The sequence below is a fragment of the Motacilla alba genome, chromosome 12, assembly GCF_015832195.1.
Source record: "Motacilla alba alba isolate MOTALB_02 chromosome 12, Motacilla_alba_V1.0_pri, whole genome shotgun sequence".
NCBI lineage: Eukaryota > Metazoa > Chordata > Aves > Passeriformes > Motacillidae > Motacilla > Motacilla alba.
The window spans coordinates 2,802,425-2,826,761 of record NC_052027.1 but is presented as its reverse complement, the minus strand read 5'-3'; the positions used below and the strand labels follow the sequence as shown (position 1 = coordinate 2,826,761).

General features: G+C 44.7%; 1 protein-coding gene across 11 annotated transcripts in view; it reads left to right on the top strand.

The window, feature by feature from the left end:
- The window catches only part of CHL1 (cell adhesion molecule L1 like), a 145,591-nt gene that overhangs the window by 27,691 nt on the left and 93,563 nt on the right, over nucleotides 1-24,337 (top strand). For all 11 annotated transcript variants that reach the window (XR_005258372.1, XM_038149004.1, XM_038149002.1 and 8 more), the window contains exon 2: nucleotides 13,700-13,780. The gene's annotated coding sequence lies outside the window, so the exon portion shown is untranslated. The remainder of the gene's footprint in view (nucleotides 1-13,699; nucleotides 13,781-24,337) is intronic.

The following is a 24,337-nucleotide window of genomic DNA, read 5'->3' as shown; positions in this document are numbered from 1 at the left end:
TAAGTGCAGCGGGTTTTAAGGTGCAGATGTTCTTTCTGATGGCTCCTATGTGTTGAAAATGACATAATGTCTTTTTGAGCCTGAAAAGCACCATTCTCATTGGTCCTGGCCATTGTGTTAACAGTGCTCTTTATTTGTAGGCTTTCTTTGGGTTTTTTTTTTTGCTTTCTTTTTGTTCATGTGTGTATCAGAGACACAACACACTGGCAGTTAAATGGGGTAAAAATGATCTTTTGGAGAGGACGGTCCAAGTCCATGGAGACTCTCCAGGGATCTCATTAAAGCATTCTTTCCTAATCCAGTGTACTGCAATATCAGCTCTCTGAATCCCCACAGTGTGCCTTCCTGATAGGTTAGTTTACACAGAATTAATTGTCTAATTTCGCAAACAACCAATACAGTGCACATTGATTTTTATTTATTTATTTATTTATTTAGCTGTCTGTTTTTAATCTGCTTGTGTTGCTCTTGTAGATTCTGCTTTGTATTTCAAGGTGATTTTTACAACCCATCTCGACTTACACCAGCTTGTTATAGCCTATATCACATAGGAATCATTATTTATTGTTATCATTCTTCTTTTTGTCCTTCCAACATATAAGAATTGCTGTAATGTAAGCAATAATTTTCTTCATTAAAAAAACCCAAGTATAAGGAGGTTTCAGAAAAGCAAATTCAGATTGTTTAAGGCTTCAGTGGTTTAGATGCTCCAGAGACTGATCCTGAATGAGGAGCTTGGTTTTTCCTTGTCCTCAGAGGTCATCTGGCTGCTTTGGTGGCACTGGAAGAGCACAGGGAAAATGAGCCTTGCCCAGAACAAAGGCCCAGCAAGAGGAAATCAGTCAATAAAGAAGCACAGAAAAATACATTTGAATAAAATCTCATGGACTTTGCTGCAAATTTGGCTTGAACAGGTTTTTTAATATATTTGGAGGATCTGTTTTAAGGAAAGTTCTTGAAATGTAACTTGCACAGAGGATTTTTGCATTAGAACCAGAGGATTATTCAGGTTGACCAAGACCTTTAAATTCATCAAGTTGAACTTACTATCTGTTGTTTTTAACCACATGAGAAAGATGGATTTACTCACAATACCCTCAGCTTGCTTTGGCCAGAGTGGCTGCTAAAAACCTGCTGCTCCCAAGCACCAAACTGCTTGGCTCCTCATTCTGCTGCCCTCAGGAGACAGATTCCCTTCCCTTCCCTTCCCTTCCCTTCCCTTCCCTTCCCTTCCCTTCCCTTCCCTTCCCTTCCCTTCCCTTCCCTTCCCTTCCCTTCCCTTCCCTTCCCTTCCCTTCCCTTCCCAGTTCAGGCAGAGGGAATAAGAATGAAAAGATGTAAAAATGAGATAACTTTGGTTTATGTAAGTGAGGGAGGTTGAGGCAGTAGGACAAGGTGAGAGAAAGGACAAGTCAGGATAATTTATTTGGAAGGCAAAAAACCCCAAACAAAGCAGCAAAATTATCCTCAAAGCCTGTGGTGATTCAGCAAATGTGTTCATCAACACTAGGATTTCATCTTCTGTTTCTCATTTACACAAAATATTTTCCAGTGAAAACTACAGCTTGCTGTGTAAGAAGGGAGCATTTTGGACAACACTCATGTTCTCTGGGTTCCCTCCTTTGCCAGCATGTCTAGGATGGTGAATAGACGAAAAGCCAGGGAAAGTTTGCTTTGCCACCTCATTTATTGTCCTTTTGGCTCTTGCTTCTATTAAAGAAATTCAGGAGCAGTGGGAATTTCTGGGAATTTACATTGCCACAGCTGTTCCAAACTCCTTTTGCGACAGGGATTGTATCTCCGTTACACACTGGGTCTGCAAAAGGAAAAAGGTAAAGGGGATTTCTCCATCACCCCCAAAGTTCCCAGCAACTGCACACAGGGCTTGAGCAGACCTGAGGCTGTTCCCTGTTGGGAGGGAATGTGGGATGATCCTGTCTGGCCCTGTGACAGGGATGTGACAGCGAGCAGAGCCCCCGAGAGCCGTGTCCCATCCTGGCCCCACTGGCAGTGTGCACATTCTCCTCCTGTCAGTTGTTATCTCGGGCTGGTGACATCATACACTAAAGCAACACTTAGGGCAGGTCTCTTCCCATTAAAAGATGAATTCCCAGCGTGATTGAAACCTTTGTCACCAACTTCAATGGGGCTCAGCTCCCACCTCGTGGCTCCATGGGAGGAAGAATAAATTTGCTGCCGCAACCGCGACTGTCGGTGCGGTGCAGGGGGAAAGGATAATTAGCAGTCAGTCATGGAGCTGGTTGTCTGATGAATAATAGAACTGAGTACAAGTGAAACGTTGCCTTCCAAGTGGGTAAAGTGATTGTAGCAGATTAACATGAGTGTAGGCAGCCAAGAAATACGGCATGAAAACCAAGTGTGAGAGGAGTTCTAGACAGAAGACATCAACTTTTCTGTCTGTCTGGCATCCAAAACGTGCTGTGGATTTTTGTGTAAATACTGCACCAGGAAGGTGGTGTTGTGTTGATACTGCACCAGGAAGTCATTGAGGATCAAGAAGTCAAAGTCTTGTGTAACTAGGATTTGTTTCTTCTTTGTTTTTTTGTGGAAGTGGGTTGATGTTCTTAGAGGAGCATGAGGGAGATTTCAGTGAACACTCTTCTCTCCCTTTTTGCTTCTTGTCAAAAATACCTTTGGAACTTTCTAGAGGAGCTCCTTTGTAAGGTGTTCAAGACCAGCTTGGATGGGGATTGGAGCAACCTGGTCTAGTGGAAGGTGTCCTTGCCCATGGCAGGGGCTTGGAACGAGATGAACTTGAAGGTCCCTTCCAAACAAAACCAATCTGTGATGGCACAAAGATGATGGACCGTGTTTTATTGGAAACCCTGGCTTGGAAACTCTCGATTGCTGACAGAAAAATGGTGAGACCAGCTGGTGCAGAGAACCTGTGGGACAAAGACAGGTGCTGGGTTTGCAGATCTGCTACCTCTGAGCAAAGCAAGCAACAATTAAAGCAGAAGAAAGGCAGGCCAGTGTAGTTTTAATCATTAGTCTCAGTTTGTCGTTGGCCTTAACGCCGCGTGAAGCTTTGTGAGAGCATAAAGGCAGCTCTGTAATGCCAAGCCTTTTAACCAGCCCTGTTTGTGGATTGTGATTGGCAAAGCCATTGACTTCATATTCTTTCATGTTCTTTCTGTTCCCCCCTGTTTTGATGTTATCCTGCAGTCATCTTAGCTGCGTATTAAACAAGAGACTGCTTCAATATAAAATGATCAAAGGGCTGGGGGAACACAGGCCCATAAAGAATATATGGAGAGCTCGGGGAGAATGGTGAGTTGAATTTAAAGGCTTTTTCAAGCTGCTTAATTCCTGCTTAGATTTCTGGTGTCACCAATAGGCAACAGTCCCTTTCTTTAAATCTTTTACTAAGGATTGACTGGCAGAATCGCTGTTTTACATGAGGTTTAAAGAGTAAAAGGCCACCCTGAAGGTCAAACCCTAGGAGATTTCCTCTAAGAGCTCATTGATTCTCCTAGATTTTTGACTAGGAGAGAGACCACTCCTTCCTAGATCTGCAGCTTGGATACAAGTGCCTCAGTATGTGCCAGCACAGAAGGCAGGAGCCAAAGTGTAAGGGCAGGAAAAAAAATTAGAGAGAAAGATGCTGTGGGGCAGACAGACAATGATCTCAGTCTTGTATCACTCAAACTGGTGACATTATTAGCTACTGGTCCATGAAAAAAAGGGCAGTATTATTTTATCTGTCTCAGAAATGGATTATGTTAACAATGAAATTGGGCAGGATAAAGATTTATGGCCCCATCCTCAGCTTGAGTAAACAGGCAGAGGACCTGAGCGTGTGGGGATGGAAAAGCTGGGCTGTAGATGCTTGGGATCTGGTTTTCTTCACGTACAGACACAAATTCAAGGGTGCTGTGACTGCACAGGCAAGTAACTGTCTCTTTTTTATACCAAAAAATTTCAGATGAGCATGTTTTGCCTCTCTAACCTCATTAGAGTGTTGGCTTTGTGAGCTGCCCAGTGCTGTGGTAGTGATTAGCAAAAGCCTACCCCATAAGCAAATTCTGTATTTGTGCTATTACCCACTCCTGTGATATTTCAATCTGATTCATTAGAGAAATTAGCATTTTTATGGACTAATTAGGGGAAAATGTTGCTCGTACTCTTCCTGATATACTGAGATTTTTCATGCAACAAAGCCACATAGAAGTGAAACATGATTCCACCCCCCCAAAAAAGGGAGAAAAGCAAAATGATTATTCTAATTAACATAGAATATTGGGGAGATTTGAACTTAAAACCAGGAATTAAGAGGTTAGATTGCTGCATTACTGGCAGTTTGTCCAGTCTTTTTGAATTTGTAATTCCAGCTCTCTTTCAGCTATTTTGGTTCTTGAGGCATAAAAATATTTTAAAAGCTGTCAGTCAGTCACTGTATTTTTTGTGACAGTTGCAAAATGCACAGTAACGAGAATGAATAGTAATGAGTGCATTATTCAGCAGCTATAAATACCAATTGATTTCCACTGTAAGTTTTTCAGTCAACACGCATTTTTAGCCTTATTTTTTTGCTCCTCTTTAAAACCAGGCTCAGGTTTTATTAGACTGTAGCTAACAACCATTCAAACATGTCTTGGTTTCCTTAATGAACCACTTGCTTTTGAAGTTTAATTCTAAATCTGCCTCTGTGTCTCTTGCTCCTGCTCACGTTTTCTGTTTGCCAGGAGGGTAAAAATGGGTGTCTGGGACTAAACATCTGAGGTCTTTGCAGGGGAAGTGTTTTGTTTCTTTTCTCTTCTGAGAGGGTGGAATAGCATTATTTTAATCAGTGCAGGCATCTCCTGTTTTGGTGGTTGTGTTCTGATAATGATCCTGCTTTGCAGAGGCTCAGAGCAGCAAACCCTTCATTCTGGGCTTCCGTGGAAAAGGCAAAAATCTCCATCCTGCTCAGAGGGGAGAAGTTCAATTAGGCCTTCTGCTGTCAGGGCAGGTTGATCAGGCTTTAATTGGCTCCAGCTGACTGGCTTTTAGGCCATGCTATTGCTCACCTGCAGTTGGATACTTCTCAAATATGTATGGAATTTTCTATTGCGTTTGAAAGCGTTGCACCGAGTCAGAATAATTATTTAAAATGATATTTTGCAGTGAATGCACTCTGATGAGCACAAGTGAAGGAGAAACCATTAACAGTGTGGAGGAGTATAAGTAGGAAGGGACCTTTGGAGGTCCTCCTGTTGGATGTTGGCGTTGAACTTAATGGTGACGTTGAACTTAAATCAGGCATTGAACTTAATGGTGACTTCGAACTTAAATCTGGTTGCTCTGGGCTTTGTTGGGTTGAGAACAGGAATTAGGCTTCTCTTTCCATGCTGGACAAACCCAGTTCTCCCAGCTCTCCTCCAGAGTTGTGTGCTGCAATGTGCTGCGTTATTAGAGCCCTAGATGCTAAGAATTTTAAACTTCCTGTAGACCTTCAGCTCCACCTGGGATTTGTTTTGCTTTTCCTCCTTCTTTCCCTGCACTTTGGGCCAGGCTTCTGTAGTTCTCCTGGACAGTCCCCACTCTCACCTTCTGTTCTCTTTCCTTCTGTGCTGGGGCTCGCTCAGGGATTCCGTGTCCAGCCAAGTCAGCCTTCTGCCACGTCTGCTCCACTTCCCACTCTTTGGGGTGGGTTCTTCTTGTACTTTGGGGAGGTTTTCCCTGAAGATCAGGGAGCTTTCCTGTGCCCTTCAGCCCCCAGGGCAGCCAGCCGTGGCCTTACAACCCCCACCTCCCCGAGCAAGCCAAACTGCTCCCTGGATTTCAGTGTTGTCAGGAGATCTCAGTTGCTGGTGCAGCACCAGTGGCCGTATTTTGTGGCTCAAGCTTTATCCACATCTAGTTTCTAACTGGGTGATGGGCAGCAAACCCCCCTCCTGATGGCCTCTCATTCTGGCCTCACAAGAATTAACTCCCAGCAACCCTGTTTCACAGCATAACATTCCTGAGAAATAATTCTGACTCGATAATCTCTTCTGAGGAAAATTCTGTTGTCTTGGCATTGTTTTAAACTCCTTTTACTCCTGTAGAATTCATTTTCCAGCAGAAACATGTATTTTTTTCTGACAGAGAAAAAAAAAAAAGAATCCTGTTGGACTCACAAGTACTTGGAGTACCATAATAAATTAAGCATCTTCTTGATGACCTTTCTTGCTGAGGGATTGTTGGTGTGAAGTCTTGGTGCATGCCTGTGGGCAGAAGGAGTTAATAGCACACTTCAAGCCTCGAGTGCCAGTGTAAAGCACTCCTTGAATTGATGGCTTTTTTTCAGCTGCACTTTCCTCCTTGTGCTTTCAGCAGTTCAGAAGTTGGGATGCTCAAATTGCCCATCTTGACCTCAGTTGTCTCCTGTGTTAATCAAATGCCCTGTGCTGCTACTCAGGCCATTAGCTGGGACTCGGAAGTTTTATTTCTGGCTCTGCAATTATCCCACTGCTGTAATTTCCTTATCTGGGTTGGGGATAAATAACAAAGCTCTCCTTCTTCGCAGAAGGCTCAGAGATTTGATGATGAAAAATGCTATATAAGGGTTCAATGTTGTTATGGGAACAAATATCACTTTGTTTGCATGGCTTGACCATCTTAACAAGCAAGCAGAGAGTTGATGACCAAATCAAGATAAGAATTGAACAAATGAGGGATAACGAGCAACTTCAGACTATAGACTTCATTTTTTCCTTCTGCTTGAAAGTCATTAACTTTTTTATGTCTGTCTGTAGAGGATTTTTTAGTCTGTAAATCGTTTGCTAGTTGGGTGTAGAAATCTTTTAATTCCCTTCTTTCGTCATTTGCTTATCATTTTAGATGCCAAATGAGTTACTTATTAGTTTGTGTGATCATTAGCAATCTCAGCATAGAATCGCATATTATAAGGTTCAGTTTCCAGTTTCAATATTGGACAATTTTCAAGTGCATTTAAAGGGCATTTCCTGGGAAAAAAAAGCGAAAATTATAGTTTACCAGCGAGCTATCTTTATAACAGGAAAAAAATCATCCTTCATTAAAACTGTGCTCTAAATCTGTTATGAAAAGGGCAGCAGAAAACTGATAATTTAAAAAACTTTCAAACTTCTTTGCTTCTTATTTTCACTCAGTGCCATGGGTTAGGTCCTTCTGATCTTTCAAAGCTCATGCTCATGACAGCTTGTATGGGATTGACTTCTGGTTTATAGAGTGAAAGAAACATCCTCAGTTCAATTTGCATACAAGGAATTGTATGCAAATTCAGCTTTTAACCAGGAAACATAAGGAAATGGTTTGTCAGATGGGGTAAATAAATTTTAACTTCAACAACCTACACTGATTTCTTTGAGTTGAAGACCTTCAAACTGAGAGAAGGTTTAGATGGGATACTGGGAAGAAATTCTTCCCGGGGGAGGAAGGTGGGCAGGTCCTGGCACAGGTGCCCAGAGCAGCTGGGGCTGCCCCTGGATCCCTGGCAGTGCCCAAGGCCAGGCTGGCCACTGGGGCTGGAGCAGCCTGGGACAGTGGGAGGTGTCCCTGCCATGGCAGGGGTGGCACTGGATGGGCTTTAAGGTCCCTTCCAGCCCAAATCTTTTGGGGATTCTGTTTCTCTGTGTTGAGTTGCTCCAGAGTGCCTGAGAACGACCATGACTTTGGGTGTGAACAGCTGAAAAATCAGTTTTTCAGAGATTTTATATCTGCAAAATCACAGAGCAATATTTTCTGGCTGCTTTCATTCCTGAAACCCTAATATTATGATAAGATTCCATGGGTCTCCTGGACAATGGTGGCTATTTCTCAGCTGCTGTGCAAACACTCGGGGTGCTGCCTTCACTTGGGGAAATCCTTTTTTCAGCCCACGTGCTGTTGGGTTTTCACTTCCTCCGTGGTGAGGAGCTCAAGGTAATGCAGCTTGCAGCATTAGGAGGCTGTTAAAACCGGTGTGAGTGCTGCCTGAACCTGGGGGCCATTAAATGCAGAATCATTCTGACTAACAGGCAGGTGCTGGGTTGCCAGATTTTACCCCAGAGTGCTGGCACGCTGCTGGTGCTGTCGGTTTTGCTCGCTGACTTTTATGGACTCTCAGGATTTATTGAGCCAGCAGGGGAGCCCTGACAGAGGTGATTCTGCCCCAGTCCCAGGTTCCCCTGAGGGGCAGTAAGAGCACCTGGTGTGCACTGTAAATTTGAGCTCAGCTCGTGTGTGTCGTGGCACGGGGTTTAACTGCTGAGCGCTTGCTGGTGGTGTGAACATGAAACCTGGGTGATTCTGCACAGACCTTGACATTTTCTGTAGGGAAAAAATGGCTCTGCTGTCACTGGGTAATGACAAGGCTCAGAGACAGCAGCAATGAGCCTTTGCATGGGTGCTGGAGCCAAGGTGATTTTCTCCTGGTAACTATTCGAACAGCTTTTAATACCCCACATCCATATTATTAAGTTCAGCACCTGAATTATGTACTGGCAAAGAGCTATAACATTTCTTATGCCTGAGCAGTCGAGGACCCGAATCTGGCCCAACAGACTTGATTTACAAAAATGTGTTCATGGCTGCCTTCTTTTACTGGTGCAGTAAATCACAGGAATTGTCAGCCAGCATCATGTGGTGGGCCCAGACAGCTGGGATTAGTATTAGAATACATTCATATTAGAATATGAAGGCTCTCTTCATATTCTTCATATTCCAGTAATAAATAAACAGTTATTTGAGCAACGTGTAGCACTGTGCTTGGAGTAATTATGAGCCACCTTATTCTATGTGTCCCACGGAGCAGAAACATGTTTTTATTAATTTCTTTTTCCTGGTGGGAAAAGTTGAAATATGGGCAAAGCATGTCTACTAAACTAGACTTCTTAATTTTATTCCTGTACAATTAATAGCTCCTACTGTTGCTAAAAAGAAAATAATCATATTATTTAAGGAACAGAAAAATGCTTGTGCTGACTCTTTTCAGCACACTGCGTCTTTGATGGGTTGTGTTCAAAATGCACATGGGTAAAATTACATTGAGGATGTTTATTTCTTTATTAAAGAGTTTCTTTTTTCTGTTGCTGTTCTTTTTCTCAACCCATATAAATTTTATGTACTTGGTGTTAGTCAGACCTCACTGTAAATGCTCCCCTTAGCACATTTGCATTGCTGTGGCATCCATAAGCTGTAAGGACCTTGACCTTTTGCTGGGAAAGTTTATCCACTTCACCCCGTGCTATTTTCCAAGCTGGTTAAAGCATCTTTTTATTGCTTGACACAACCTCCTCCTCGAAAACCCTTCAGCTGTCAGCATGCTCAAGGGCAGCTCATGCCTCGTGGTGGGGCTGATGGGGACAGTGCCAGCCCTGGGGGCTGGGATTTGGGTCCTTTCCTCCCTTTGCCACCCACACGGCCCTGAAACAGGATCAGCCTTGGTGGAGTGCCCTGAGAGCAGCGTCAAGGCAGGTTGGATGTGCAGAGCAGGGCTGGGGGAGCAGGCTGCCTTCAGCAGCAGCCAGAGCTCCATCCTGGCCAGCATTCCCCTCCTTTGATGCCACTCTTCTTTCTCAAGTCCTCCAGGACAAATCTGGGAATTACCTTCCTCTGTTCTGCAGGGATCTGCAGCAGGCACAGCTCAAGTGGTATTAAAATATTTATTTGTCATTTCCAGAGCATTATCTGAGCCTGACTGGCAGGTTTGGACTTTGTCATTGGTGTGTCTGTCGAGGAGCAATGCATGGCTGGGATGTGAAGGTCACATTGCAGCAGGGACTGCTCATCCCTCCTTGTTTGCTCCTCCTGTGCCAGCTGGAGGTGCAGGAGCCTGGGAAGCTGCTGGTGCCATCTGTGGCATGGCCAGAGGCAGTGGGTGATGCCAGCCCTGCTCCAGGTTCTGCTCAGACACCCAGCGGCCCCAGCTGGACACGGGGCTCAGGGATGTCCTCAAGGCACCTCTGTGCCCTGCTGCCTCTCCCCTTGCTGTGCCACTCTGAGAGGCAGGAGTGACCAGCTGAGTGCAGGGAAATGTCACCTGCATTCCCCCACTTTCAGCTCCTCTGACCTTTGGGGAACTGAAAGAGTGACTGTCCTTATGGAACATCAGAAATGCCTTTTCAGGAACCCAGACGTGCAGACACTTTGCCCATACCCACAGAGGAAAAGATTAGATTTTAATTTTAAAAAATCCCAACAGATTCATCATACCAGGGCGCCTCACTTTGATTCAGGCCACGAGGTTTCTGGGGCAGTCAGAAATCCCAGTCAGGAAGGGTGCAGCTTTTCCCCTTGTACTCAAGGCATGAAAACCCAACAACAGGCTGAGTTTTCAGGGCAGACTGGAGACAGGTTTCCTCATTAAGAAAGACCTGGTTTCAGTCATTCCTCAGTGAAATAAATCCTGTGGTTGATTTTTAAACTTAAGGATCTTGCTGCAGCCAGAGAGCTCAGCTAAGGAGGCCAGAGCTGGCTGTGCCTGGTTGTTTCCCAGGAGGCATGATGGTCTTCCCCTTTCCCCTTTCCTTCCCCTTCCCTTTCCCCTTTTCCCTTTCCTTCCCCTTTCCTTCCCCTTTCCTTCCCCTTCCCTTTCCCCTTCCCTTTCCCCTTCCCTTTCCCCTTCCCTTTCCCCTTCCCTTTCCCCTTCCCTTTCCCCTTCCCTTTCCCCTTCCCTTTCCCCTTTCCTTCCCCTTTCCTTCCCCTTTCCTTCCCCTTTCCCTCCCTTCCCAGGTGGGAACACCTGGAACAGAGGCCTCTGCGTCACAGTTTTCCCTTTATGTTGTAAAAGTCTTGGGCAAAATATTGGATGAGCTTCCCTGGGGAATTGCAGCATCCCTGCAGGAGAACTGGGTGGGAGGTGCAGGAGGATCCTGGGGGATTCATGGAGCTCTTTAGGGAAGGCAGTGGAAGATGTCCCTGCCCATGGAAGGAGGGTTGGAATGAGATGGTTTTAAGGTCTGTTTTAACCATTCTGTGATTCCATGATTCTCTGACAGCTCCAGAAGCCTGGAGTGAGCCCCCTGAGCAGGCTCTGAATGCAGTGGGTGCACTTGAGCACAGAAATCAGCTCTGCCCCTGCTCTGCCTTGGTCATGGGAAATATTTCCAGTGGTTTTGGGGAGCAGGGAATTCTTATTACTTTTAAACTCAGCCTGAAACCACAAGAACTGCTATAAATTGGCTGGCTCTAATAAACCCAGTGCTATAAATCAGCTGATTGATACTTGTATAAATCTTGTCTCTTTTCCCCCAGATTTTCCTGCACTTTTCACTGGGAATGTTTTTGATATAAACCCTTCAATCTGACAGCTTTTTTTGCCTGTCCTCTGTCCATACAGTCCACTGATATCTTCAGCCCCACAGACCTTCTCTCCAGGACATGCCATTAAGATTTTCTTTTAGCAAAAGTGAGCAGCCCTTCAGAAATCCTTTATCAGGCCTGGTTTTTTCCTGTTGTGGTTTTCCTCTTGCCTTTTTTTTTTTTTTTTCATGGATAGCTGTAATTTAAAGCTTACAAGATCGATAAGTCCAAGATGCACAGCATAAATGGGAGAAGCAGACAAACAACTGGTAAAGATAGGAGACAGCTGATGAAAATGAATTCAGCTATAAAGCATTTGAGTTACTGTCCTCTGCTGTGATTCCTGAGAGAGATTAAAAAATAGGAGGAGGGGGAGATACAAATCATCATTCCCTCCTCCCTCCGAATCTCAGGTTGAAATAGTGTTGGATTTCTTCTTTTTCCTCCCATGTCTCTAAATAAACAGGAGATTTTTTTTTTACTTGGAGGAGAGTTTTTAATCAATTGCAGGAGAATTGGCTTTCTCCAGAGCTAACAGGGGGCAGTGTAATGGCAGGAAGTCTGGACCTGATGTAATAACAGCATCTTGTCTTGAACTGCCTGAATCCAGCCCTGTGACAAGCTGAAATCCTGAAAATGGCCTCTGTTCTGCCCTGCTTTGTGGCAGAAGGATTTTTCCACTCTGCTTTGCAGCCCTGGTGATTCTGCACGGGGCTGGGTTGGGGTTTGCTCTCTTTTCCAGCCCAGGCATGTCTTGCAAAGCTTGGACCGGGCTGGCACAGCTTGGCTGGGCTGTGCCCAGCTGGCACGGGCTGTGGCTGAGGAGATTTGCATTTGGCATTACAAATTGCAGTCACATTGCTCTGGGGAGGTGGAGGCTCGCTGAAAGGCCGAGTGCAGTGCCAGCAGGAGAGCAAACATTGCTGAGCTAAAGCCTCAATAGAAGTCAAGAAGGATTAAGGTGCAGCTGAAAGTAGAACTGGGGTTCCTAAATCACCGCAGAGCTTTAGAAAATGGTTTCTGTTCACACCAAAACCATAATTTATCGACAGAGGGGTCAAACTGTAAGATATACGTGCTAGTGGGTTGTGTTTCAGTGAAACTGCAAACTTCTGTTGATGGGGAGATTCTTACAAATGTTCCCTGTGTGCCCACGGCCACAGAAGCTTCCTGAAGGGCTAAAGATGTGGGTGGCAATAAGCACTGACATTTTCTGTGTTTACATCTGCGTGCTGAAGTTGGCTCTGCTTACCCCAAAAGCTCAGGGGCACTTTGCAATATGAATTTGAAACGCTCTGGGAAAGGAAGTCCAGGTGCACGTGGGCACTCTGGGAGAGGGATTGGCCCTGTCCATGGGGAAATAAGTCTGTCTGCACCTGGTGAGATGAGAGCAGATAAAGAGATTATCAAGTAGTGACAAGAAAGAAAATAGGTTAGCTGAATTCCTCTTTATCACTTCTTCTCCCTCAAGACGTCTCTCTGAATATCTTGTCATTCATACAGAGAGGCTGGAAAGAAAATCACTTTTAAAGGTGACCCACAGAGGTAAAACCAGACCAAAACGGTGCCTGTGTGCTTCTTCTGCTCGTGAGTGACAGGGGAATTGGTCTGGTGCTTGCACTGTGTGAGCTGTAACATTTGGGAGAGCAGGAAAAGTGGGAGTAGAGCTCCAAACTCTGTTCCATGCTTTTGCTGCTCGCAGCACACTGTGGAGCATCCTGTGACCCACTCTAGGTGGGAATATCGAGGTCAATGGCAGAGGTGTGTCCTGTCCTTGTAGTAAAGATACAGAAATGCAGCTCTTGGCCAATGTGTTAAAAACAGGTGGAATGGTGGAATTTATTGGAAAAAAAACCCCCAAAACCAGTTAAGGGATCTGTTCCTCTTGGATGCCCTTTTCTTCCACGAGCCTTTTTTATTTCTTTTCCTTTAAAGGAAAGTAACTATTGAAAATCACTTTGAAACGTGTTTCATGTTAGGAGTGCAATAATGTAGGTGGTGATTGATAAGATTTATTGTTTCTGGGTTGGTGTTATCTTGTGATTCTGAAGAAAGCTGAATCTTATCTGTTTGGTGCTGTATAAACACCCAACAGACTTCAGAGAGCTTGTAATGTAAGCAGACAAGAAAGGCAAAGGAAGAGAGGGGAAATGTGCAGAAAAGTGCCTCGTTCTAAGGCCACAAACCAGCTTTAGAATAAAAATCAGATCTTCTCACTTCAGCCCATTTTTTCCTCAATTCCATGGGGTACGTTGCTTCTGTTATTCAAACATGGAAAAACCTCTCCTTTTCCAGGTAAGTGAAGGGCAAGTGGAATGAGATCAGACAGAAACTCAGCATACGGAGAAAGAAAAATAAAGCAAAGGAATTGTACTGATAAAGGTGCTGGTTTTAGATAAATTGAACATATGACATGCCATTACACAATTCACAACTCTGTCTTTATTTCTAGGTGCAGTAAAGTGGGGAGAAGGATTCAGATGTAAAACTACAGCCTGACCATGCACTGATGAGGAAACAGCCCCATGTACCGGTTAGAAATGCATCTTTTCCTTTTAAATTAAGTATTTGTGTTTTGGATGTGGATTTGATTTGCCTCTCTTGTCTGAATGTTCACATTTAAAGTCGATGTAACCATTCTGGACCTGTTTGATACCATTTCTGTCTGGAAGAAGCTCTCTGTAAGAGCACAAACACGTGTGTGTGTATGTGTTTGTGCAGGTAGCTAGGTTCTGGAATGCTTCCCTGTGATTTCAATTCCCTGGAGGGTGTGGACATGCTTTCAGAGCCTGACAGCTCCGAGGTCAGATGGAGCTTGTTTGTCTTCTCTTTCTGCAGCTCAAGCAAACATTCATTTGTTATTGTGTGGGGCTGAGCCCTAAGCCAGGCTTTATCCTGTTGTAGCAACTAATTGGTGAGGAAATTGGGATTTTACATTTAAAAAAACCCCCTCAGTTCTGGAGAAAAAGGTGCTGTGACCATTCTACCCTGATTATTTCAAGGTCAGTGTCCCGTTCTGCTCTCCAGCAGCTGCTGGTGGCCATCAGGGCAGGGAGGGGCTGGATGGATTTCCTTGGGTTTCCTAAAAGTTGAAGAGAAATAGCGGAAGAGCGGGGACTTCGTGGTGGCACTGCCAACAACTGTTCACCAGGGAAAAAAGGCTTTGGAGCCCTGGAGTTATTTATGGCTTGGACTTCTCCAGGACAGTTTGTTTCCACGGGATTTTAGTGCCCATGGGCCCTTCCTGTAGGGAGATGTGCCTGGAGGAAATAATCACACTGGCAAGGGGGTTCTGTCTGTTTATTGAACTATTTTTAAATCCCATTCAGAAAAAAAAAAGGAAAAAAACAACCCTCCTGTAATTCTGTTTTCTTTCTGTTTGTGGCTGCTGAAAAGGGAGTCTTGGCTACCAATATATGCATTTCCCATGGACTTTAACTAACAGGAGCTTCAAGGTGAAAGCTTTGCCTGTAAATGGGAATTATTTACACCACAACTTCCTTTTGAGCTGCCATTTTTTAGGATTTTGTGTTCTGCTCGCTGGCCTTGACTACTGTAGAGAGCAGGTTTCTCTTCTGTCTGCTGCTGAATTTCATTTTGTGAACTTTGGTGGGCTGTAAAAATCAGAATGAGAAAGCTATTGACAAAATGTAGTTTGTCTGAATAAAATGTTTTAGGATTTTTTAAAATTGTTTTCTTATACCCACTGATAAATGGATTTTTTCCATTACAGCCAGCAATTGTTCCAAGTAGAAAATAATTTACTAATTTCTGATTAACCCCAGCTAATCAGGCAGGCAGTGGGCTCCAGCTGCTGTTTAAGTCCAAATCTCCATAAAATCTGGTTATATATTCATTTATCTCATTGTGGGAGCAGCTCTGACCTGAAAAGCTGACTTCCTTGTGTGTTTGTGAGTTAGCTGATAAACTTTCCCTCTTTCGAGCCCGTCCAGCTGGAAAGGCCACCATCAAAAGCTGGCTGGTTTTTGGGTATGAATGAAAAATAAGAAAGATTTACTCTGTTTTTCTTAGTGGACAACATCTGTTGTTTGTTCCTGCACACCTCCAGAACCTTCTCCCACCTTTTATCCCCCAAACCTTGTCCTGAAGGATTTTTTCTGTTTTCTTGAGGGCTAGTCTGTGTTGTTTATTCCTGCACACCTCCAGAACCTTCTCCCACCTTTTATCCCCCAAACCTCCTCCTGAAGGATTTATTCTGTTTTCTTGAGGGCCAATCTGTGTTGTTTCTTCCTGCACACCTCCAGAACCTTCTCCCACCTTTTATCCCCCAAACCTTTTCCCATGGGCTGAGCTGCTCCATTTCCAGGGAGGAACACTGGCAGTGCAGGTACGGCATTCCAGGTGCAGACTGGAGCAGCTTCCTGCCTGGAATCCCAGAATCACTGAGGTTGGAAAAGACCTTTAGGGCCATCAGATCTGACTGCTGCCGCACTGCCGAGGCCACCACTCACCCGTGTCCCCATGTCCCCAGGTGCCACATCCACACGGTTTTTCAATACCGAGGGTGTTCCTGAAGTGCTGCAGCCTTTAGAGCTGGAGCCTGGCTGTGCCTGCAGTGTGGATGTTTGGAATTGGAGTGTTTCTTCCCTTGGCATCCCAGCTCCAGCACCCAGTTCTGTGTTTTTGTGCCGTTTCCTCTCTGTCTGAACCCGTTTCTCAGGGCAGGGATCAGCCCCGTGACCTCCTTGCCCTGGGTGACCAGAGAATGAACCCAGAGCCATTCAGATGGGGCTGCAGACTGGATTAATCTGTGCTGCCCCACAAATAACTGCGTTTACTCACACAGGGGCTTCTTATTTAAATGCATTTCTCCTCCTTGTCAGAGAGAGGAGATGTAATTAAGATTTCATTGTGTGATGAACTCCCCATATTTAGAGCAGTATTGGTGAACCTTTTAAAATCTGAATCTGAAACCTTTTAAAAGAAGACATTTGGCAGTGGGAAAGTTGCTAATCGTTCATTTTCATTTAAAATTCAGGGCATGATATGTGAAGCTGTGTTTATGAGGAGGGTACATGGTCCTGTCATTTTCTACTTGCTTAAAAGCTGCATAAGTGGTTGAGGAAGCTCCCATCCTGAGGAGAAGAAAGGGCTCATTAAAAAGATTAGCTCATAGAGAACAAATTAAACTTCAGTGCCCTGCATAAAGATTATAATAACTGTAATAATAAATGAATTAATAATGCATTAAAGGAGAATTCCTCCAGTCAGCTTGTCACACGCTTATCCTTGAAGATTGACTCCAGCGAGGTGTGTCACATGAGCTAATGGCCTTAACTGATGGATTTGGGATTTTTCCACCCTCCAAAATCCACTCAAACCCGTATTTCTGCCCTTTTGACAGTTAGTTTGCTGGATAGACAAGCTGTAAGTTGGGTCATGTGGTGCTGTAAGCTGGGGAGGAAGCTCTGGTTTTAACCTCAGGTCATCAGAGCTGGGAAATCCTGAGCTCTTGGAAGGGGAAAAATTGGCAGTGCAGGGCTGGGGGCTGCACATCTGCACCCCAGGTGAATGTCCTGGGCTGGTGTGGGATACAGAATTTATATGGAACTGACAGGGATTAGCTTTAGATCAAATATTAGGGAGAAATTCCTTCCTGGGAGGGTTCTGAGGCCCTGGCACAGGGTGCCCAGAGCAGCTGGGGCTGCCCCTGGATCCCTGGAAGTGCCAGGTTGGTCACTGAGCTTGGAGCAGCCTGGGACAGTGGAAGGTGTCCCTGCCATGGCAGGGGTGGGATGAGCTGGGCTTTGATGTTCTTCCAGCCCAAACCAGTCTGGGATTTCATCTGGGCAGCTTCCGTAAATCTGAAGGTTTTCTCCCCACTGTTATAAAAACGAGATCATCAGGATTTAGGGATTAGTTTCCAAATTCAGCCCTGAAATAAGAGGCATCCGTAGGGGTTTAGTTGAGGAATTTTGGGTGCTGAGGCATCTCCAGACAGCAGCAAAATGAGAGTTTGGGGTTTTGCAGCCTCCCCTGGGTAAGGGCTGAGTTTCTAATGGTTATTACACTGGGGAAAAATTGAATTAAGGGAATTGATTATCCAGACATAGTAAGCCAAAGCTGGTTGTAAAATGCATCTTTAGGCACCTGGGTACCTTTAAAATTAATCCATTATTCACTCCTGAAACCCAAACCTGCTCCTTTAAACCCAGGCACTGCTGAAGATGGAGTTCATGTGAGCCATCAGGTGGTTAATTTTTAGAATCTTGAAATAATTGAGGCTGGAAGGGACCTGGGGAGGTTCCAAAAGGAATCTGTGGGTTCCAGAGGTTGTGGGGAACACTAGCCCTGTTGCTAGAGTATCATGGAATGGTTTGGGTTTAAGGGACCTCAAAGATCATCTCATTGACATATTCCACCAGCCCAGGTTGCTCAGTTTATAATGATTGTGTCACACTGGTGCTTCTCCGTGTCCTCAGTTACACCTGCAAACAGGTACTTGTAGGTGTTGATTTACCACTGAGCTTTGCCTGTGAAAGACATGAAAGCAAATCCCTTCTGGGATGCTTTTTATTTTTAATTTAAAAATAATTGAAAATGCATCTCTAGTGTTTTGTTGCTTTTATTGGACGGGTATTTTTTTAATAAAAATCTCATTCAGCGTAAAAAGGACAACATCAATGGGGTTCTTATCAGTGCTTTGCATCATGTTAATACCAGAGCCAGCAATGAGCTGTGCAGGTATTATATCAGAACAAAGGAAATTATTCCAAGGATTTTATCTGAGAATATTTTGAGTGTGCTTGCCGAGCCGTGCAATATGTGCTCTGCTTTGTTTGCTGGCTGGTGTCAGAGCAGCTGAGCAGTTGCTGGAGTTTGCACAGGGATTCTTTTCTCTCCCTGCTCTGCTTTGCTCTGGCACATCACTGGATCCACGCTGGGAGAATAGTGAGATATCAAATGAAAGTGATGCGTTAATGCTGGAACTGTTACAGCTCAGAGCAGGGCTGCCTCTGCACAGCTGAAGTGGTCACTCGGGGTGCTGGGAGTACAATCCCTTTTTTCAGCCTTCCCACGATAAAGACTGGGTGGTGAATCCTGAATTTGGGAGCAGGGCAGGTTCCTGCAGCAGGGGCAGCCCGGGGCTGAGGAGGGAAGCACAGCTCTGCCTGCTGGGCTGGATCTGCTCCTCCAGCCTCCCCCTTCTGCTCTCAGGGCAGCACAAGGAGCTGAATGCTGAGGTGTTCTTAAATTTCCAGTAACGAGGCCAGGCTCATTAGCACTCTCATCAAATGGCTTTCAGTTGCTATCAGTCTGACTTGGATTTGAATTGATGACCTTGAGATAAAAGGCTTTTTATTCTATTACCCATCTCCTGAGCCATCAAGTCTTTAATATGCCGTGTAAAATCAGTTTTCAGATGGTATTTCTTTTATATAATATCATCATTTGTTACTAATGATGTCTGATTTGGGGTGCTACAAGCTATAATTGTGCACAATAGTGCTTTTGTTATTCCTATTATTTCAGATTTATCTGCTGTATTACCAGCTACTTGTAGACACAGAGAAAATAGATTGGTAATAGAGTGTAATCCAGTTTTATATAAACGAGTTAATAAAATCACATAAAAATACAAAGTTGGGTTCAGCATCCGCAAAGCTCATCTGTTACTTCAGTAAATTGAAGTATAAAATTCTGCTTTGATGCTGAAATTTTGCTTTACTGCAAGATGTTACATGGGACCACCAAAGGTATGGAAAATTAAGGAAAAATGAGTAGGAACACGTAATACAAACATCACAGTGAAGGAAGTTTATTGCATGCCACCCTTTTCCTCCTGAAGGCTTTTCCCTGAGGATAATATGGAGAAGATCATGTTAAAACCCCAATGTGCACGGGAGGGTGGGAAGTGTAACAAGGGAGCTTTTCCTATTTTGGTTTCATGTCACTGTGTTTGTTTGGAAATGATAAAACTGGGAGCACTGGGATGAAAAGCTGCCTTTAGGGAGAGATGTTTTGGGAACTCCCAGGTATAGACAACCTACTGTTGGAGGTATGCAATAGGAATTTGAAAATGAAGATATTCCAGGGCTGGTGCTGCAGCAGTTAGTTGTGCCAAATTAAATGGTTTTCTTCCAGAGGAGATAATGACATTTCTATAAGATGTTATTTATTGGGTTTTGACACTAAAAAATAAGGGGTAGAATGCAAATCTGACGCAAATTTTAAGGGGTCAACCAGCTGAGCCCCCTGGAGCCCAGTGCACCCCTGCCTCCAGCAGAGGTGGTTGTGCAAGGTCATTGCAGAAGCTCCCAGCAATGGGTCACAGCAGTTCTTTTGGAGATAATGCATGAAAATGATTAATTGTAGAGCTCAGACAGCTTTCCATACTGTCTGTCCTCAGCGTCCCTCTCAGTGGGTTAAGGCAGCCACTGGTGGTGTTCCCAAAGTACAACTGATTGGAGCCTTCTTAATTAAAGCTTGTCATCTGTTGGAATACTGCTGCATGTCCCTTTGCCAGCCCTCTCTCTTCGTGCAGGGAGCAGAGCTCCTCCTTTCTAGGTCATGTTTTCTGAATCTCTCATGGATAATTGCCTCCTGTGTCCTGTGGTTAACATCTGGTAATATTTCCCCAAACACCACTTGTGTCTGGCAGCAGCCTCTCCTTGCTGAGTCACGCTTGGCTTTTATCCTTTCCAACCTCTGTTCCCACTGCCTGTCTGAAAAAAAATACCCCAAATTTTAAAGCTTGTACTTGGTTATTCCCAAAATAAGTAGGGAATACATATATATATATATATGTAAAAATTAAATTACATTATTAATTACATATTAAATTACATATATATATGTAAAAAATAAATTATATATACCGATTATACATAATATATTAATTATATATTGTATAATATAGTATATTCTATATTCTATAAATTATATTCTATATTATATATTCTATATAATATATTCTGTAGTGTATATGCTATATTATATATTCTGTACTATATATTCTATTATATGGAAAAATCAATATATTAATTATATATAATATAATATAATATTATATTATATTATGTTATGTTATGTTATGTTATGTTATGTTATGTTATATTATATTATGTTATATTATGTTATATTATATATTATATATTATATATTATATATTATATATTATATATTATAATTAAATATTTATAAATATTTATAAATATTATATTTTATTAAATTATCTTCATTATTTCAGATTGTTTCTTACTGTCAGCCTTTCTGACAAAACAACATCTTCTATAACCTGTGACCCTAAAAGGCTGTTGTGGTTTCCCACTGCCTGGCATCCCCAGTCCCTGCCCAGATGATGCCTTGGCCATTCCCTGCCTGCCCCGGGGACGTGCCAGCTCTGCCAGCACCAGCCCTGCCCTTCTGTCCCCGCTGCCCCTCTCTCCTGCCTGTGACAGGTGCTCGGGGTGGTGGCAAGGAGATGCTCACACAGATTCTGTTTGCTGGGAGCTCCTTGGGGATGGATCCCTGCTCTCTGTGCCACAGTGTGGGCTGAGCAGCCTCCCAGGATCGTCCCCAGATCAGCACCTGGCAGCAGCAGGAGGCTGGGGGTCACTGCAGCTCCTGTTTCTCAAAGCTGCTGTCTCCTCGTGGAGCACCTTGCCCGAGCCTGGCCTGACAGAGATGTGACAAATGACTTGGGGCTTTTCTTTAAATGCTGCTGAGCTAATGACGTGTTCCCTCCGAACCCTTCCTGTCAGGCCACATCATAAATTGCTGCAGCAGAAGTTGTTCCTGAGCAGCTCTAAGATGGATCGTTGTTCAGCTGTACCGACAGCCCGTGGGTTTTAATCTGTTTATCTGGCTGTACCATCTCCTGTGGCTGCCTGGAAATAGGATTTCCATCTCTTGGAGAATTCTCACTTTGCATATTTCCTCACTACTCCATTTGAAAACAAAAATCAGTTTCTTCTTAACGCTTCCATGCCCAGGTTAGCATTTTTTTTATGCTGCCAAAAACCAAAATCCTTGGTTGTGTGTGAGCGTGGCAGAGCAGGGCAATGAGTTATTGCCTGATGCACCTTTTCCCCTCAGTGCCGTGGCCAAACCCCTGCTCATCACACAGGATTCTCATCTCTGAAGGGTTTATATTGGAGTTTCTATTTGCAGGAATGTTGGTGGCTTCCTGGGAAGGGGTGTTTTTGGGGTCTCCCAACACCTCTGGGTGCTGCTGTGCTGTCCCCAGGGCCGGTGGGTGAGGATCAGTCCCAGGGCTGAGGGCTGCTGGGGCAGAGATTGGATAATTCAGCATTTTCAGTAAAACTCTGAAAGCCCAGCCTGGAACTGAGCAGATGATCATTTCACCCTGAAGATGCTAACAGAGGCATTTTTCACTTTTAAAACCTGTTCCTCTGCCCCTGCACAGGGCTAAGGACAGGACAGGGGCTGTTCAGTGCCTGGAGTGATTTGGGTGGAATTTATTTTCATTTGCAGGAAGGGCAAAGCCCGTTGCCACAGTTCACTAAAAGGGAATTATTTCCATATATGCATTTAGGAAGAGGCAGCCCTGAGTGCTGTTGCCTCATTAAATCCAAGGGCTTGGGTGCTGTTATGGCTCTCCCAGATTTACCAGCCCCAGCTTTCCCAAAGGCTCCTTTCCCTCAATCTGGGGGTTCCCAGAGGACTCCTGGGGGGATCCTGCATGGGCTGAGGGCTGGAGCTGAGGGACAGGGACTGCTGGAAGGGCTGAGATGGGGATGACTGGCAGATGATGACTGGGATGGGGAGGATTTTCCCTGGGAAGAGGCTGTGAGGAATGACCAGGGCTCTTCCTGGCGTGTGCTGGAGCTGCCCACGAGGTCTCTGTCACCACACCACAACGGGGACAGGGCTGGGGGGACACCACTAACGAGGGACTCAGCCAGGAGACAAAGGGACAGTCCCAGGAGACAAAGGGACACTGTCTGCCCTCGTCATCCCTCATTTGGGAGTTAATGAACGAGACACCAGGGCTGTGAAACCTCTTCCACTGGGCAAGGAGAGCCCTCCTCCGAGTTCTTGCTGCTTAATGATTTCATTTTGGGTTTGAGGGGATTTTGCTGCCCGTGCAGTGGTTCTGGGCAAACTGGTTTTGGGGGAGGGATTGATATTTTCAAGGATGCTTCATGCCTGTGTTAGAGAAATGCTTATTTTTCTTAATTCTTTCATGAAATCCTGCAGATTAATGATGCAAAAAAGGGTTTTTGATCATCTGTTGAGCTGCTGTGCCCCTACAGGGTGGTTGTTTTCATTACCCAGCTCGGGTTTGCAGTTCTACAATGCAGATTTATGTTAAAAAGTTAATAATAACCCTAGAGCACAAAATAACAGGGAAAGCAACTCTCTCCAGGTAATTAAAAATGGAGCCTTTGTGACAAAACAAGATATTCTGTAACCTGTGAACCTGAAAGGCTGTCTTAGTTCCCTACTGCCTGCCAGCCCCAGTCCTGCGAGGGGCAGAGCTGGTGCCTGTTCTGCCTTCCCCAGCAGGCAGGAGATACTCCTGGGTTACTCACAGCCCTGAGATACTCCTGGGTTACTCACAGCCCTGAGCTGCCAGCAAATGCTCTGAGATTTGCCAGTCAGCTGCTCTCAAACAGAATTTGCAAAATGTCTTTTTTTTCTCAGAGGAAGCACTGGCTGGGGTTTCTTTCTTTTGCAGCTCCCCTGCTTGCCAGTGGTGGAGGGGTTTGGAGAGCTGGGGCAGGCTGCACAAGTGTCAGGAGCCTCATTTCCTCAACAAGCTGGCCCAGAAAAGAATGTTTCTCTTTTATCCCCTTTGCCAAGGAAAAAAAAAAACAAAACAACAACAAAAAAGAAACAACCAAAACACAATTCTTATAAATCCAGTCCATTTCAGTATTATAACCTTTATTCCCCCCAGTCAAGATGGGGGGAATAAAGTCAATTGTTTTTTGCCAAAAAATGTGCAGGTGTTTTTTTTTTTTGCCCTGCTCATAGCACAGGATTCTCATCTCTGAAGGGTTTATATTGGAGTTTCTATTTGCAGGAATATTGGTGGCTTCCTGGGAAGGGGTGTTTTTGGGGTCTCCCAACACCTCTGGGTGCTGCTGTGCTGTCCCCAGGGCCGGTGGGTGAGGATCAGTCCCAGGGCTGAGGGCTGCTGGGGCAGAGATTGGATAATTCAGCATTTTCAGTAAAACTCTGAAAGCCCAGCCTGGAACTGAGCAAGTGATCATTTCACCCTGAAGATGCTAACAGAGACACTTTGACTTTTAAAACCAGCGTTTTGGGAAGGATTTGGTCTTTACCAAACCTTTCTGTATTTTAGCCTTGCCGAGGCACTGGTGGGACACCAAGACAGCCACATTCAGAAAGCCCTGGCAAAACCTTCTGCTTGTTCCTTGCTTTGCAATGAAGAGCAGTTCTTGCTGCCCCTCATGAAAGGATTTCTTCAGCCATGGGGCTGGAACATGGACATTTGTCTCCCTCAGGGCTGCTGCTGCTTTTGACAGGTTTTTTTGGAGCTCCCACCATGAAGCCTTTGGACTCCCTGAGCATTGCTGGCATTGGCCAGCCCTGAAACTTTATTTTCCCTTCTTGCAGGAATTATTAAGGATCAGTGAGGAAAGGTTCCCTGGTGCTAGGATTAATCTGGGGTTTCTCGTGGCACTGGTTCTGTTCAAAGTCACTGTCCCTCTTGCAGAAAGGTGAGCTGGAGTTTAGAGCTGTGCCTGAGGGAGATCAGATCAGATCATCCTCTGGATCCCACAGGAGGCAAGAACCAAGGTCTGGCTGCTGCTGCTGGAGGATGATTGTGCCACGAGGCAGCACAGGAGTGTGTGCCACCGTTTTGGGGAGAAATACCTCAGGAAAGGATCAGTGTGTGAAAGGAATTGGGTTTTTTCTGTGTGTGTGGAAGGGTAAGGGAGTGTTTTGCTGTAGAGTGCCAAGAACAGAGATTTTGAATATTGAAATATCTAATTGATATCACTGATTCTTCACCTTGCTGTGAGTTAAGTGTCCTTTGCAGATCACAGATGTGTATTTGTATGTAGAAAGAATAAATCTGGTGTGCTCAGGTAGGAGCTGGGACATCAGAGCACAGGCTGGCACCCTGAGCCTC